Source organism: Leptinotarsa decemlineata, unplaced genomic scaffold, assembly GCF_025532065.1.
Source record: "Leptinotarsa decemlineata unplaced genomic scaffold, Ldec_3_MD MMD2_tig00026330_RagTag_RagTag, whole genome shotgun sequence".
In the NCBI taxonomy this organism is placed as follows: domain Eukaryota; kingdom Metazoa; phylum Arthropoda; class Insecta; order Coleoptera; family Chrysomelidae; genus Leptinotarsa; species Leptinotarsa decemlineata.
Window position 1 is genome coordinate 7,530,117 of NW_027412690.1, and position 14,757 is coordinate 7,544,873.

The window sequence follows — 14,757 nt, forward strand, 5'->3', positions numbered from 1 at the left end:
TATTCGCGCTGTAGCGATTAAGGGAGTATTCTAATTACTTCCTCAGTGACGTTATAAAACAGGGAATGGACAACTGAAGCTTCATCCTAATTTCAATACGTAAATGAAACTTCTGAGGTTTTCACTTTCTAATAACTTCAATTTGGAAAAATTTAAGAAAACCTTGAAACCATTGAACTTGAATTGAATATTAGAAGAAAAACTTCACCGTAGTTGTTAATATATTCATATGAATTTGGAATCTCGCCTAAATATAATGTATAACGGACGTGAGGTGCTGCAAAACAGAGAATGTCAGAAAGAGAAGGAGCTCCAGAACATCTTGATTATAAAGTTTTGTTGTCAGATATCAATTGTAAATAGATTTGTTTTGATCTCTCAAATTATTTTCCAATTTTTTGAAAAAAGTAGATTTTGAGGATTTACATATGAGCACAAAGATACCTAATTGGTCAGTCAGTAGTTGTGTTCTAGATTGAGCCTTAGATTTCGTTCTGGGAGAATGAAATACAAATAAGATTTTGAAATTAGAAACAACTGATATTTTGCCATAATTTCACTTCACATTTCGGTAATTTATATGAAATTACTCATATATTTCCATCAAACTCAATAGCACGCAATGCGCAACCTGAGAAATGCATCAGAAGAGCGATAATTTGAATTGAAAGGGTTATATTTTTAGATGGAGTACTAGAAAGCCAAAAGCGATAATTTCTTGTAAATGAACGCAAATAAAAAAACCTGATAGAGAAACACTATTGACGGCAATCTGGAATAAGATTAGTAACAATAAAACGCACCTTTTGTTAATACCACCATCTATAGACCTCACGTAGAAGCGTAAATGAATTATATAGATTACTCTTGTTATTTCTACAATAGTTCTCACAGTTGATGTAAGATGGCATGTATGCTATTAGAACCATCTTAGACCATAAGCTGAACTCATATTTGCTGGAACTGTATAATGGTTGTTCTTCACAATAAATAAAGGTGTAGTGAAACCAATTGACAGGTTGCAATTTTATTAGCAGAAGAAGGCTATTTCACTTCTATATTTTATAGTAATCTTGATTGCCTTATTCCAAATAAAAAATTCGAAATCTCTAGCGAAAAGAAGGGTTCTCAAGAAATAAGTTGATACTTTTGCACTACTACCTTTAGTCGGGCTGCGCTACAAAAGAACTGTCCTTCTCTTCTATTACCAACCTTTTGGCGGGATTATTTTTATTATAGAAGACAAAACTATAATATTTTTTACACACCTAACACTAATAAAATTGTAGAAACTTATTAGTTTTATTATTTGTTAGACATTAAGAAATCCTAAAAGGTAAGAAAAATAGCCTGTTACACCTGGTTATTACGTGATTGCTGTCAGATGACTCAGAATAGAATAGAAACCGAAATGAAAAGTAGAAGTGGAACTTCAAGAATAAATCCAAAACAAGCACTGTTCCCAAACACCAGAACTGTAACATTCTTCCCGACGCGCGTTTCAGTTCTGGTGTTTGAAATCAGTAGGTACTTATCAGTGACGGCTCTTGCATTGGAGAACAGGGGAGGCTTTAGTCATATAGACGTATAGTCTATATGACTAAAGCCTCCTAAAATTATAGGTGTCACACGTACGAATTAAAAAATTGAACAAATCGTCACCTGTGCGCCCAGATGAAACATCATGAAAACTCATAAAACGTTCTACCACATTACCATCTTTGACATGTCTAAAAACGATTGAAAGTTGTGATGTACAGGTAATATCGGTAATTTCATCAATTTCCCATGCAAAAAAAGAAACACTGCCAACACTGTCTATAATAAGCTCATTTTGGATGGTTTTTGAGGTGCCCGAAAAAACGCTACCGTTTAAAAAAGTGCCAAATTGTGAATCATATTTCCCCCATAACACGAGGTAAATTTTTTAAATCGGAGTATCCTATTTTAGACCACGTTTGGTATTCGGTTTGTACAGAAAATAAAACACAGGGCCAACAAAAAATGTTTTCTCGGTTAATGGAGCCGGTTAACCAAACGCATTTATCGTACCAACTCATATTAAATCCACGATTTTGTTGAATATTTGACGGGTTAATTGAAATCAAATTTGGTTGAGGCCTTCCCAGAGTCTTAATAATGTAAAATTTATTATCATAAGATAAAGAATTGAAATTATTTGTCAGCAACCAATCGACTATATCGTCAGATTTTTTAATTTCGTCCAACTTATCCAAAACAAATGAAAAAAAAAAAACTTACCGAAAAGTGAAAACCTGAAAACACCTTGAAATTAAAAGAAAATACTTTGAAAATATATTAAAGATATTACCAAAAAAACACTGCTTTAATATAATAGTGCCTGTTTTATACACAAACAACAAATATTATCAAGAAACACTAAAACGATTTACCGGAATATTTTTTAGTCCCGGTCTGTCACGGTATCCCGTCCGAATAATTAAATAAAAAACAAACGCATTCGTACACTAATGGAGACCAACTGGAGGCAAGCCTCCTCTGACGCTACAAGTCCTGCAACTGAAATTACAAATTGGGACGTATGTCGCTGGTTGGATTGGTCTCGTGGAGCCTGTGTTTTTTTAAAACGGTCGGAGGCTTGGCTCCGACCGTTTATTATTTCGGGTTGATAGTTTATTCGTTATTCGTTCATGGGCGGTGCGTATGAGTTTTGTTGATGCAGGATACAGTGTGGTACGTACTACGTAGCGAGTGAGTGTTTTTACGGGCATATTGTGTATTTTCATTAAAAATTAATGAAAAAGTAATGATACCCAAGCATTTTTGGAAAAAATAATCATAATTATTTGTCAATATCTTTTATTGCGATGAATAGCCTCAAATTTTATGGGGAGGCTAAGCCTCCCTTGCCTCCTCTGACGAGATGCCGCTGGTACTTATTTTTGAATATATTCCAAATTACTGTTCATACTTGTCGGCATCGACCGAAACCGCATAGGTACGTGTAAAACAGCTTTTATTTCGCCATAGCAATAACGATAATCGCAATCTCTGCATTTATGATGAATAAATTATTATCCATTATTTTTCTCAATGATATTCAATTCATATTCTTATTTTCATGCAAGGCGGATTTCCACCAAACGGAAAAAACCACAACAAAACAGCCACTACTGAGTCGATTTCGACAAAAAAACTTGAGTTGTCAAAGTGAGAAACATTTTGAAGACTTTGAGTAGCGGGCGACTGTTTTTGTCAATAACGAAATATCCCATAGGGAGGCGGAAAGATCAAAAGGTTTCGGTGTTTTGTCTGTGTTTTTGTAAACAGAGTTCGCTATGTGAAAACAGTCGGTGACAGCAACAAGCAAGTATTCAGATATGACATATCTCTAATTTTTATTCTGTTTGGAATTTTTTAGTCCCAGTACATTCAACAAGTTCTTAAAGTCATTATTGGACATTCCTAGAAAATTGAGAAACTATGATCTCAGTTTCATTTATTCCTACGTCACCATTCATCAAATCTGCCATGATTTCATCCGTTTCATAATCTATTCGTCTTTTTAACAATGATTCCATCTAGTATCTTGTTTTCGCTCCTTCCGCTCAAAAGATTTGATTATAAAAAATCGCAGCCCATTACAAAAACATTTTCTAGAGAAGATACGATGAAAACTGTTCGAGTAGTGAAAACGACAGAAAACATTTCACAACAAAACACAGAATCCAGACTAATTTTTTTGCCTGTATGGTGGAATTGGAGTTTAGAGTTTGTTTTCGAATCTAAAACAAGTTTATTGTTTCTGTTTTTGTAAACAAAACTAGTCGCAAAAGCGAGACCGTTTGGTGGAAATCCTTCTTTAGATTCGCCAATCAATTATTTTTCGAAAAGCGTTTATCAGAAACTGGTAGCTACTCCAAAAATAAATGTCATATACAAGAAAATTTAATTCTGATAATTCGTTTCATTCCTATCTATCATACTAATATACAAAGTTTTCGATGGGAATTTTCTGGCATCATCTGAAGTCCTTTTACGTCCAGTCATGCCCACATGATCGTAGAAACTTTAAAAAAATATCGCATAATGATACACAATTTAGACAATGTCAACATATACAGGGTTCTCTGTTTAAAAAATTCAAAACTGCACCAGACTGAAAAGTAAAAAAAACGCGAAACCTCTAGGAACCACCAAGTTGACTTGAGTGTCACACCAATAGATGGTTCCACTTAAGTTTCGCTTGCGTTTACGCAGCTATTTTTATCAAGTACTTTCTTGGTTTTTTCTCATTTTGTCTTCAATCGAGGACTGCCTGCCCGGTACTGACGATGCCCAATAGGCTAAAACAGCTGTCTACCGGTGGCTTTTAAATTGAAATCAATATGAGAATGATCAAAAAGTACTCATCTATTTATTTTTTGATATTCATGGAATTATTTTTCAGCAGCTTGACTGCATTAACCTTTCTAGATTTCATATCATTGCTAGAAACATGTGGATTCGTTTTCCGTTGGCATTTCAGGTTAGCTTCCCAAATTTCTGCTACCGCAGTTGTCGGTTGATTGGTCAAACCACCAACACTGACATAAAAACTTAGCAAGTTGACTTGGGTGTCACACCAATAGGTGGTTCCACTTATATTTCGCTTGAGTTTACGCAGCTATTTTTAGCAACTACTTTCTTGGTTTTTTCTTCAATCGAGGACCGCTTGCCCGGTACTGACGATGGCCAATAGGCTGAAACCGGTGGCTCTCAAATTGAAATCAATATGGGAATGATCAAAAAGTACTTTTCTATATATATATATATATATATATATATATATATATATATATATATATATATATATATATATATATATATATATATATATATATATATATATATATATATATATTGGCTATAACCGGTGAAAGTGGCGATCCCATTGGTAGGCCCTCATCTTGCGTAAAGAATTCGTCCTTCAGTTGGAAGTAGTAGTTTCGTACACAGCATCCTAGTAATTCCATGATTACTTGTATCGGTGTGTTTGTTCTATCTTTCAGGTCCCCATCTTCGGATAGCTTCTTCTGTATGATTTGAAGTGCTTCTTCGACAGGAACGTTGGTGTAGAGGCTTCCCACGTCGAAACTGATCAGGTGATCCTGCTCTTTAACTTCGATTTCCCCCAGTAGTTCAACGAAATGCCTTGAATTTTATACAAAATATGATGTTTTACCCTGCAGTGGTTTAATTATTGGTAGTAAAGATCTGGACAAGTTCTGAGTGGCTCAATCTCTGGAGCTAAGCAAGTGAAGGGGCTTACTGTGGTGTGGTGTTAGCGATGATCTCTCTTTTTCCGAAAAATAGACTTGGTGTTTTTTCAAAGTCTGGTACAACTTCCTTTCAATTGATGCAGTAGGGTCTCTTACGATCTGTCGGATCTTCAAGCACGTGCTTTCAATTTTGGCAAATATTGGTTCTTGATCTTCTTCCAAGGTCTCTTTTCTTATTTCTTCAAACCGTTCTGTGGCATCCTGCATCATAGTTGACATCTTCCAACGGTGGTAATTAATTTGAGACCTTATAAGTGCTCGGCTGGCGCGTTCCAATATGCGTTCGGCTCTCTCTCCTGGAATTGGCGATTTCAGCAAAAAACCTGTGGGTATGATGTTGTTATCTCTAGCTCTGCACAAGGAGCTGAGGTGAGTTTTTTCTTTGTTAAGCTTGATAGTCTTTTCATATCCTCGGAATAAGTTGCTGGTTCCGGGTCCGTACCGGGTATTCAACGTTTGTTTGAAGGTGGTTGACAATGTTTCGTAGTGTATTTCATCAGTTCGGACTCCCATTGTCTGATATAATATAAATTGATTTGAAATCCCTGAAATCATATCGCGTCTTGCGTTCATAATGTTTGTTTTTGACTATTTTACGGACAGTTGGGAAAGGAATTTCGGTCAAATCTTATGTTGCTTGTGATCGTTTTGTTACCCTTGAAACCAAACTTGAGATGTATATTCTTATATATATTGAAACATACTCTCTGTGTATGAATATTAAAATGTATCCGAATTTTATTCTCCGGTATCTCTTTTTCGCATTGTTCACCATCGCTATTGGAATCACTATACAGAAAAAAGTCTGCGTTGATATCACACTCGTTATTACAATTGGTACTTGTCCAAGGACGCCACATTTTAAACATATAACAAAAATTTTAAGTAACTATAACTGCAGCAATATCGAATTTAAACTCTCAAATCGCGATCAGTTCCTGAACTGAACATTGACAACACGACTGCTATAACCATCCTCGCATTCTATTCGTCACAGTAACATGACTTCAAATTCAATTTTATCACTCTTCAGCCAATCTTAAAACTCAGTTAGTAAAAATTATCCAATATGAACCGCCAATTTTTCAGTCCACGTGGTTTAGTTGACAGCGTCTTTATTTCTCTGTATTGCTTTTTTTGGCCTTTGAGATGGCTGACAACTGTAAGTATACACAATATCGGTTACTTCGAATATACATGTGGTGAATTTGTTGAAATGTATCCCAACTTTGGGAATCGTTTTCCTGTTTCTCTTAAAAAGCTACCGAAAGGAAATCGTAGCTCAGTTTCCTGCTGCATTATTGTTTTTGAAGGATGGCCACCCACAAACTCCCCGATTAATTATCTAAACGACTGTATTTAACATAATGCTAATTTAATAATAAACAGGGTTCAAACATATAACTGTTAAAAGATTCTATCACTTGTACTGAATTTCATTATTTACACAAAATTTTATGCAAGTTCGTTGAGCCATTTTTTTGTATAGCAGAAAATTACCGGGACACGCAAAACGCTTCTGATTTTTATGCCTCTCACCAACAAACTAAACATGTTAAATAGCTGAAACTGTGAACATATTGTAACGAATCTGAAGCCGCCCCTGTTCGATATGCCTGCCAGCGAACAAAAACATGACATCCCCGCAAAATGAATGCAGTCGGCAACCGCCGGTAAAACTCTAAAAACGAACCGACTACAGATTTCTAAAAATTGACTATAAGACTTATTTGTTCGCGCAGAGAGACTGGTGATTCGTTGTGTTTCGCGAAGTGGACAGTACTGAACTACGGAAATATAAACTGATAGACCTTTCTCGCGAAAAATAGACTTGTGAAATGTGAAAGTGAATAAGTGTTTAGGACTCAATTAAAATAAGTGGACATATACAGTTTTGTGGAAAATAGACAATAAGACACAAATTGTGTTCGAGAAAAGTGCGCCTAACGAACTTGAAATTCGCCGAATTGAAGCAAGAATTGGAGGAGAGAGAGCTAGATTATTCTGGAAAGAAATCAGTATTCCAGAAGAAACTGGGATAACTTGACTGAATCAGGAGAAGATCCTGAAACATATTTATTCGAAGTTTCTGGGGGTGATTTGAGAAACGATTGTTACCGATATATAAGCCCGGCTTCCTGACTCAAGGGGGAGTTCAGAAAGTGAATCGAGCGGTTAAACAAGAAATTCAAATAGTAGAAATAAATTAAGCGTTAGTTGCTGAGTGTTGTAAATGAATTAGTTTGTGATTAGTGAAATATTGTTGGAAATAAATTTGTTTAAGAAAGTAAATTCTTTAATTTGTTACAATATGTTCGAAACGAGTGTACCAACTTGAAAAACGAAAAAAATCGTTAGTCGAATGTACGTTGTTCACGAAATTAGAACATTTACTTTATTTTTTGAACAGTCAGCGTGCGTGGCGTTATAATTTTAAGCGTTTGAATTGTTAGAAAAGTTACAGTGAACTTTGGCAAGATTTCAAATCAATTTCCTCACTCCCTCGTTTGAAGAATAATGCTTTTCGAAAGTGATAGAAAATCGAGGGAGCATTAAGTGAACGAGAGTAATCTCTTCTATCAAATTTAAGTGTAACTTATTGGCGACTCAAACACCATGCGAAACCTTGATATTGCGGAACATCGAAGGGAGTTATTCTTTAGATCATTTCACAACAAGAAGTCTTCGACTTAGTCCGCAAAATTGCTGAATTTTGAAGAAAAAAAATGTCGGGTAAGCATCGCTCAGGAATTGTTGACTGACGTTAACGGCGATCCAGATTTGCTTAAAAAGTTCATAACTGGTGACAAATCATGGGTATATGGTTATCACATCGAGACTACAGTCCAATCGTCACAACGGTCGTTGCTTCCTATCTTTAGGCGTATTTGACCAATGCTCCTCCTGTTACGTAACTGGCTGTTACATAACAAAAGCTTCGTCGGGGGACAAAGACTGTCTTGCAGTTTGCAAGTCTGTAACCGAAATGAGGTCTACTGTGCTTGGAAATAAAACTATTGTCTTCCTCATGAAATATTATTATTGTGATCGTACTCCCACGTGAACATCCGGTCGACCCCGGCCTCCAACCGGCGTGAATGGGAGTACTATTTATTTTAAAACACAAATGCTTTTTATCAACACTATTATAAGTTTACGATTGCTGGCTCGTTATGAAACGGCGGACATTTACAACACAAAATGAATTCCGTCTACCACAATGGCATCCGCGTACCTTTGTGGACGGTCGCTATCGGCACGTCCACCCACCACCATATCGGAAACCGAACTCTATCATGAAGATATGCGCCGCTTGAGCATAACAAAGAACACGTCCGATATCATGGAAAAACAATTGATGACTTTTGTATCACGATCATGCACCTGCTGACTCGTCATTGATTGTTCGTAATTTTTTGGCCAAAAACAACACTATAATCATGCCTCAGCCACCGTATTAATCAGATTTAGCCACCTGTGACTTTTTCTTGTTCCCAAAATTGAAGAGACCCATGAAGGGACGGCGTTTTGCTTCCAGGAAAGGAAAAACGCTGACAAGTGTATTATATCTGAGGGGGACTATTTCGAAGGGGACAAACTAGAATAAATTGATAATTAAATGAATATTTAATGAGAAAAATGAAAATTCACCTTATTTTTTGAACAGACCTCATATGTCAGAAGCACTCGGCCAAATATACTTGCTAATCGCTTCGAGGTTCATCTCAACACATCTCGAACTGCTCTTTTTCATAACTTTTATATTTGTAGAACCGAATCTTCATCGAATGAACTTCCCGAGCTAATTTCTCCAAGTCAATATAATCTTCAGCTATTTAAACCCAACGTAAATCGCTTCTTTCGCCCAGAAACCGCTCCCAGAACTCTAAAGATTTTCTCGCAGTGTTTGTGCGTAGCAGGATAAAAACATACCAACCATACAAACATTTTTTCACTCAATTCTGCATAACTTTCGCAATGTTTGTCGGTCATCCTTCAATAGTTTCATATAATTTTGAAATACCTTCTCGAATCGAATGATGTATTGATCGTAAACCAAACAAGATCATGATTTTTATTTCTCTCAGTCTGTGGCAAGTTGAACAGCTCCTAAAAATATCCATAACCTCCAGTACCATTCCCACCCCGCTCACACGTGCCACCCTGTACCGGTGAACTCTCCGTCCGCGTTCGCAGCCACCCCAGCCGACGATAAATCAAGGCATTGTTTATATTTCACATAAACAAATCCCCGCGAATCGCGGATGGCCGTGCATGAGTTCCACCTGTACACATCGGCACCGCTTTGCGGGAACACTTGACTTTCGCGGCTGGTCCAGTCAGTAAGGCAGTGGTCTCTAGATTCTTATTCTCGCGCGTCTTCTTCTCAGACTCTAGTCGACGGCTCTCTCTGGGTCAATCGGATTCAGGCGGAGTGCTATTTGATTTTTTTTTCGATTTTGTGTTGTGACTATAGACTGTGCTAACTGGAAGTTTGGATTTGTGGACTGTCTTTCAGGTAAGTGACTTTTTTTTTGGCTCAAGTGATCCGGGAAATCATGGTCCGCGCTCGTGTGATTTGAATAAAACCGTTAGTTTTGAGGCTCCTTTCATCTTTCGAAACTGACAAGTTTGCTAGTGGCAGTCGGCATGAAATACTGATCCTGCCTAGCCTTGAAAACAGTTTTTATTGATGATTCGAACTTGATTTGTGTTATGAATGTGTGAAGTAACCCTACATTTTTTATCTTTAGGATTTCAGTGAAACGGTTATTGTTGGAAGGTCCAGAAGATCGTCTTTTTGAGAATAGAAGTTATTTTGTTTTCATCTTTTCGTCAATAATTAAATAAATTATATTGAAATGGGGATATTTTTAGGAGACATTAGTCTTTTTGAAAAATGGTTTTATTTATATTTATATAAAATATTGCGTGAAACTTCCGAAGAAAGAAAAAAACGAGTTCAATTTAAACTCTTCACAGATATCTACTTGGTATTTTGACACAACAAAGTCGACATTTTCAACCTTAATATAGGTTCTAAAATTCGTGTATAAAATCATTATTTGGCATGCTCTGCGAAAACTATTGAAAGTGTATAAAATAATGTACTGAGTATATATTTATAATATTCATCATTATCAATAAAAAAAGTCTGCGAGGTTATACCTAACTGTAAAGATGCTTTTTGTTCACATTAGTCAATCAAAACACAGGTGGAATTAAAAGATAATTACATTCGTATCATGATTTGATCCTTATCCAACAGAATAGTTTCATAATAAAGGTTGATTATGTACAAGTGAATTCCTCTTCGAATGGTTGGAATCGGACAAGGGCCGTAGCGAAAAGAAAAACCAGGGGGGGAGGGAATTCAAATATTCCCAACCCCACCAGTAAAATTTCCCAGCTTTCGAAAAAATGAAAGGCGAGGGATTAGTTAATAGGTACTATGAATATATTAATTTTCTTACTTATCTATCCAACGATTGCCTAAATGCTGATGCCCGTTAGGGTATGCACAAACAAAAATAAATTTTGGTAATTATGAAAATTATAATGGGAATTATTCTACTTTGGACCAAGGTCCTTGGCCTTCCACCGTATCCACCATGTATAGGAATATTCAATACAAATGAAAGGAAACACTTGAATGATATTGTGCTTATTTTTTCTACTATTATTTTTTCTATCTTCACGGCCCGAAATTTCCTAACTTTTCCAAGTCGAAACACCAGGGAAAAGTTGGGAGTTTTGTAAAATTGTCACTTCAAAATTGTGTACTGTTCCGGACTGTTCCCTTACTTGGGAGAAATTAAACTTTTTTGAAGTTTTCAAACAACTCCTGGTTATTTCCCTTTTCTTATTAAGTACCTCTCCCTTTTTTTTTCTCTCATTTTTATTTTTTAAATTTTAATTCATTTCTTTACTATTATTTTTTTCACTCTTCACGGCCAAAAATTTCCCAACTTTTTCCGAGTCGAAAAAGCAGGGGGAGTCTCTCCCCATCCCCCCCATGGAAGGAAAGGTCCTCAATCGGACCTTTCATTCATGGTCATCCCTAAAAGAAACAGTCTCAGGTGTACCGCAGGGAAGTACTTTAGGACCCTTGATGTTTTCAGTGTTTATTTTTGATTACCCCACTTTCTTATCACATTGTCAAGTACATCTATACGCAGATGATATACAGCTATATATGTCTTCTCATAACACCGATACTGAAAGTTGCGTGGCCAATATAAACACAGATTTGCACAAAACATTCCTATACTCGGAGAATCATGGACTTGCGGAGTTCAAAGAGAAAATCTCGATATTTTATCCGTTTTTCCTCTTCTTTTCTGACGATATTTGTCTCGCCAGGAGCTGAAAACTCCACGACAAATATCGTTTTGCTCTGATGGTCGAGAAGGACTACATCAGGCTTATTAGCTTGTATGAACCTGAGGGTGGGGAACGAATAGTTCCAATAAATTCGGCACTTCTCGTTCCGTTATTACTATTATTATAACATTTTTTTCACCGTATTGTGCGCTGGTCAGGCCCTATCCCCCGAAGCCCCGATACATTCGGGAGAGCGCGCCCTCCAGCATTATTAACCAATGACCACTCCCACCACTTATTATTATTATTATTATAATCAATATTACTGCTTGCGCTTAGGAGTGTGAAATTTCAAATTATTTTGTTTTTGAGGTGCACTTGCAACTGCACTGGAAGAACATCATCAAACTCACTTGTATTTGTTTACTTTACTATAAAAAACCTTTTGTTTGTGATAGTGTACAGTTTTTGAAATACAGAATGTTGAAATGCACAAAGTAAGTACCATTTTTTAAAAGAAAATTAAAGTTTTAACCAACCCTATTGACTTGCAGCAAAAGATGACCCCTCTTAACCTCCATCAGCAGCAGGTTAATCAAAATTAATAATGATGTAATAAGCAAACCTATCTCTCTACCACAAAACTAGTTTTTTATAATTGAATACGCTTGAGGAAGCTATTGTATAGCGAAACACGTGTCGTGGTTTTTGTGAAACCCTATATAGTGAAACTCATACAATAAACTGTATCAATAAGTTTTTTATGTCGACTTAGGGAGTTGAAGCTTTGGAAATGTTATAACAAACAAAATTGACGTCGAGATTGGCTTTTTTTTTTTGGTTTTTAAGAATGTTCTTTCTCCGGCAATTTTTCATTGCGCGTAATGGGATCAAAGCTCATAAACATGTCATCAAAACGCGAAATTTTGAATCTTCGTTTCCCTTGAATATAATGTTCGTATGTCCGAGAGGAATAGTTGGCTTTAACGAAAATGACTTCCTTAAGTGGCTATGAATAACCACGAGTGAATAAATTGTTCTCATATCGCTACTCGTTGAAATATGAATTTTTCAAATATTTTATTCTATAATCAGTATGCTGTATTTTTTACTATACTCTGTCCATCTAAGTAACAATATGCTTCAAAACATTATCATGCATAGTGTATGCGATCTCCCAGACAAGGCTGCTTGTACGTAGTCGCACTAGGTTAGGTTCAAAGTGAGTGGGTCTTTTCGCCCCTCCACCGCAACCCGCAAGGGTTTATTGTGGCTCACGCCTATTCACACTCGACTAAATAAATCCAGCTTCTTAACGAAGCCGATTAGTTTGCATGGTGAGTGGTCTTTCAGGTCAGATGGTAAGAGTACGGCTCTGCCGAACTCTAAAAATCTGATTCGGTCCCCAGCGGGGCAGGCACAAAGTATGTACACTGCTGTTTCATCATTTTCCAAACAGAGGCGACACACACTGTCTTCTGACAGTCAGAGTCTCTGTATATGATGATTCAAATGACAGTGACCTGTAAGAAGGCCTGTAAGACATCGTACTTCATCCCTACTGTATTCCAACAACTGTTTAGTCGTTTTTGCTACCAATTTTTTTAGGTGGAGTGTAGTGACACAAATTAGCAGCCGTATCAGTACTTTAAACTTTAAAATACCGTATATGTACAGACCACAAGCGTTAAAAAGTAACTGACCACTCCGACACTCTAACAATGAATTCCGCCAGCCGATTGCAGTTGAATCTGATTGGCCAGCGTGAGGAGGCTTGTTTATTTCACCCAATAGATGCAAATGTGATTGGTGATCATGACTTTGATCACGCATCTATCTTTGTTTGGGTTACTTTGTTTGTTGGATGGATATAGTTTAGTTATTCTTGAACGAGTTGTCACATTATTCATATATTTTGCTTGATCTTTTATATGAAGATAAGTGCAATCTAACATCAACATGAAATTTATATTTTTTTTACAAGCAAGAGTGCCACACTGCAACTTTCATCAACTAATTCCACAAACCTGATATATCCATATTCAGCAGTATTCAGCTGTTTTATAGATAATATCTCAAAAGTACTATCCTTGGTGAAAGTTAAATTTGTGAACACCACCAAATATCATTCTTAGAAATACATTCAGTTCTTTCAAGGCCTTTTGAGTAACTTTGAATAAAATCTTAGATCCACTTGCAGAAATTCATTTTTATTTGATTGAAATAAAGACCTAAGTACAGAATTTCTCACTCCACCCGTTTTATACAAGTCCCTAAAGTGGAGAGAGTAGTATTGACAACAGTGAAGTCCGCATCGTTAAGGAATTTTCTTATTTATGGTTGTGATTGAAATAACAACTATAAATGTGAACCTAGATTTATACATTTCAGGTATATCAACTTGTTTTGATGTTTTGTTGCGTAACAACAAGAAATGTTACCCTGCTTTTATTCTTACAGCTCCAAAAAAGTAATCTAGATCTAAAAAATGAGTTTTGACATCTGACAATAAAAACTCATAATCCCGCCCATCAGTCCAAACTGAATATGTTAATCCATCAAGTGTCAAGAAATTCGTTAGTGCAACTTGTGGGGGCGGAAAGATATATCTCTTGGAATATGAACGAAGCGCAGTGTAGGACTATGACAGGGCATGTACGTCTTCTCTGCAGATTTCTGTTTCTGGTGGGTGTGATTTCGCCGAGGTAAATAACATCCTCTTCAGCGCAGACATTGAAATCTTTTTTATGGTAGCGATTCATTTAAAGATCGATATTTTATTTTGTTTTCATCCTCTGAACTTTCAGTGGCTTTCAAAAACAGTTAGTACTCTGATCAATTTATTAGACCAAGAATGTGACTAGTCCAGATCTGACAATGAGTTATACCGTGAAAATAACAGAATATTCACCTCCTCAATTCTAAACTCTGACCCGCAAATGGCTTTAAACATTGGCCCGTAAAAAAACTATTTGTAACCGTGAACAATGAACATGTTACGTTCGTTACGGCTAGTGGAGACGAAGTACTATTGCATGTTATCTGTAACGGCCTCAACACGTGTAACCGTTACAACCTGAACGAACGTTTGTTGATTTTCAAGATGCCTACCCATGTTTAACAAATGTTT

General features: G+C 36.4%; 1 protein-coding gene across 3 annotated transcripts in view; it reads left to right on the forward strand.

Annotated features, from left to right (window-relative positions):
- Positions 1-9,581: 9,581 nt before the first annotated feature.
- The window catches only part of LOC111510484 (leucine zipper putative tumor suppressor 2 homolog), a 279,299-nt gene continuing 274,123 nt past the window's right edge, over positions 9,582-14,757 (forward strand). For all 3 annotated transcript variants that reach the window (XM_074182922.1, XM_074182920.1, XM_074182923.1), the window contains exon 1: positions 9,582-9,822. The gene's annotated coding sequence lies outside the window, so the exon portion shown is untranslated. The remainder of the gene's footprint in view (positions 9,823-14,757) is intronic.